The sequence below is a fragment of the Peromyscus leucopus genome, chromosome 18 (genome assembly GCF_004664715.2).
Source record: "Peromyscus leucopus breed LL Stock chromosome 18, UCI_PerLeu_2.1, whole genome shotgun sequence".
Taxonomy (NCBI): domain Eukaryota; kingdom Metazoa; phylum Chordata; class Mammalia; order Rodentia; family Cricetidae; genus Peromyscus; species Peromyscus leucopus.
Window position 1 is genome coordinate 12246832 of NC_051078.1, and position 3952 is coordinate 12250783.

The window sequence follows — 3952 nt, forward strand, 5'->3', positions numbered from 1 at the left end:
AGCACTTCCCCTTTTCTTTTTTTCAAAAAGGAAGGTTTTAACTTTCACATAGTAAAATTACATACAACAAAATAATTATCAAGCAAGAATTATAGTTATAATATCTAGCCTATTTGTATTTGGCAAAATTAAAGAAGATATCCTATCCTATATTTGTGAGTCTAAGGTTTTATATCTAACTTATCTTTTATCATAACTAAGGAAAATTATAACTATCTAGTCTTCAACTACATCAAAGACCTCAGAAGGATATATTATCTGAGAAATGGGAGAAGGGTGCAAGCAACTTTTGGGAGTCTTACAAGAGGAGACAGAGACAGCTGGCAGCCTGGACAGCCATCCAAAGTTCCTTTGTAAAGTTGTGCCTCAGTCTTCAGCCCAGAGGCCTAGAATCTCTCCGTAACTCCTCTCTGTGCCCTGTAAAATGTCTGGCAGTTTCCTCTGTGAAGCAGGAACCATTTTTGAAGGTTCCATTTGAAGGACCATTTTGCCAACCAAAGTTCAGTGGTCACCTTTCTGTGGGTCCTGCATGTCCAGTCGATCAAGCAGTCCAGGCGCCAGATATTGGTTGTATTGTTAAGGCAACTCCACATAGTTAAAAGGGAGGTTTATTTTGTGGGGTCACTTATAAGTGAAGGGATAGGTTACAGGGTCTGGGAAAGGTGTAGCACAGTCCAGCGGTGTTCTCTGGAGAACTCTGCTCAATCTACCTCCAGCCTCCAGGATCCAAGAACCAAGAGAGCCAGCACACCCAGATCTTGGGTCTTTCTGGCTGCTCTCTCGGCCCTGCCTTGTAAGCATGACAGTTATGAAGCCTTATTGGGGGTAGTACTTCCAGGTCAAAGCTGGAACATCTACCTACTACACCAACCCCTCACCCATACAACTGATACCAACACTACCCTCATCAGCTACTTTGAATCTTGAAGTACAAGATGTGTTTAGAATTCTGGTGGAATTCTTCATTGCTCTCTGAACTTCAAATGCTTCTGAGCTTGAGTCTGAGTTTCTTGAGGCAAAAAGAAGCAGCTCACAAATGTCTAAATCCTAAACTGCTTCTAAAAAGTGCTACTTCAAAGAACTCTGCATAAAGCAATTCCCTAAAACACATCTACATATGCCCCTATCAACTGCTGTTTCTTGGCTTGTGCTTATGATTTATTATCCTTGAGAGCACGACGCTGGACTCAAAATTGCATGCCCTGGTTTCAAGAAATACTGATACGGTTGCTCAACAACATAAGAAGGATAAAGTGACCAGTGTATTCTATTTACCCAGGCCTGCAAGGGTCCCCAGATATGGGAATTTCCCTTTTAAAACTGGAAGGTCCCTAGCAAACTGTGGCAAGCTAGTCATCCAAATCTAGGCACTTTGGGGGCATAGGAAAATAGTGGTTTTTGTTTTTTACTAGCAGGTATCATTAATTTTATATATGAATGAACAGTGTCCTGTGTGGTATTTCTAGCACTGATCAAACCCATTTTTAAAAACAAATCTTTTCTTAACCTTTAAGAGGTGTCCTAGAACCAAACACGGCTGCAATGCCAGGATGCTAATTACCCTTTAACATCTTCAAACGGCGTATTTGGTAGCCTTGCAGACACCCCATGTATAAATCCGCAAAGATGAATACAATAGATTAGTGATTCTTAGCACCTCCCAATGCAGATGAAATACATCAAGCAAATGAAAAGCAATCCTGACACAGGGACAATGATTCATTTCAATATGTAAAGCCTTGGCAGGGACGTCTACATAAAGGCAAGCCTTCAGCAGTGGCCCAGGAGTCTTTATTCTGGGCCAGGAAAAGCCTGGGCAGGAGACTTGACTCTTCCAAGAATGGGGGTGGGGTGGGGTTTCATCCCCAACTTCCTTATTCAAGCCCCTACCTTGGGCTCAGCCCAGCAGTATTGGAATGAGCAACCGTAATAATGTGCACATTAATTAAACCTTCAGTAGAGGTAGAAGGGAAAGAGCCTGGCGAGAACCCAAAATGCTTTAATCCTTCCCAGGAAAGATGAAGAGTTAAGAACTTGACCAATCTAGTCTAGAGAGAGAGAGAGAGAGAGAGAGAGAGAGAGAGAGAGAGAGAGAGAGAAGAAAAATCTAATCCTTCAAGACTCAAACTCCACAGTTCTAATTGATTGATGCCATTTATGTGGAATCCAGCAGCATTGAATAATTTATTTTAAAGTGACAGATGTTAAAAACACAGAGCTACACTAATCTATGTCAAGCAGAGAGTGTATCCATGACTATCATGAGTATCATGCCAAGGCTGACTTGGTTTTGTTCTAAACAATCTTTCAGATACCTTGTTTTAGCACTTAAATTTCGGAAAAGGGTCATTTTGAGCCAATGGATGAGACTGGATTATCAATCTGCATTTCATGAGTATAGGCCACCCCACTAAGCACTCAGCAGGGGAGTAGGAAAAACCATAGAGAATGGAGAAATGGATACATGCTTCACCTTAGAGATGTGACAGTCAGATTTCCGTTATGCTGTAAAATACCTGAAATAAATCAACCCATCAAGGCAAAAGACTCACTGTGTTCGTGCTTTGGAATAGCTGGCTCATGGTTCCTGGACCATAGTTGGACCACTGGGTAACTGAGTCTAGTGCCCATCTACCAGGACTCCAATGTCTGCCTTGGGAAAAGTGAGAAGCCCAGGAGTGCCTGTGCCCTTTGCATGGTGCTTGGTATGGGACAGGGTTTCCAGTGGATGTTTCTGCCAATTGTGACCTCACTGTCTACTCTTCTGCTACCACAGTGAGACAGAATAACCTGGCAGGGACCAAAGCTGCTTGCCCCCTGAGCCCAGGAAGTAAAGAGAGCCAGAGAAAGAGGCCAGAGGCCCAGGAGTCTCTTCAAGGGCACACCACTAATTACATTATGAGACCAAAATGAGCCATCTTAGAAATAAGACCAAAATGCTTTCACCCAAAAACTAAGGCCTAAGATTTCTCCTTCTAGGAATAGGCCAATAGTTACTGAAACAAATCAATCCAGATTTCAGAAACCAGGAAGTGTAAAAGTACAGAGTCACAAGGTAGTCACGAGGTAATGACTGCTGGACTATGGAATGTCCTCTCCCGGGTTTCCAGGGTAACTGACCATAGAAATGTCCCCACCTGAGGGCAGCCAATGAGCAATGGTGGCGGGCAACCACTCCCTTAGAAGTAAGATTAAGCCATGATTTCTAGAAAGCCCCTAGAAGCGAGCCAATCAGAATTCTACCCGTATTAGCACCCCTAAATGATGTAACCTTGTGGCTTTTGCCTTTAAAAGCTAAGCTTGCAGACAGGCGGACACTTCCTCCAGCCTCCACTGTACTGGATCTGTTGGACGAAGTCCCTGCCTAGGCTTGGATTGCTTTTGGATATCCAGAATTAAACCTTGCTTTTACATTCTGGCATGCTCATCTTTGGTGGTCTCTCTGGGGGTTCGCGATCTGGGCACAACAGCATAACTTCCTTCCACGAGGCCCCGCCTCTTAAAGGTCCCAACAACAACAACGCTACAACCATCCAGTAGCACCGCTGGCTGGCAGTCAAGCCTTTAACTTTAAGATCCAAACGATAAGAATAAGTGACAATATATACAAAATAAATAGAAGAAAATCTGCTCTCGCTTCTCACATTATAGCTCCTTGAACCATTCATAACATCTATGAAATCTCATTTCAGCTTCTATTAAAACAGTAACAGCGGTTTTCCTTGATGTGGTCTTTGTCACCAATTTGTTTTAAAAAATGCATGTGTCTTCATGAAGAATGAGTTAACGTAATATTATAATTTACCCACCAAAAGGACCTCTATTACCCACCTTAGGCTATTAAAGTATTACATTTTTATTTGTTTTAGCAACATAAAGTCCTATAATTTAGAACTTCACAATACAAGGCTTTACAAAGAGCCTGACATTCCCTCCTTGGCCACTAATAAAC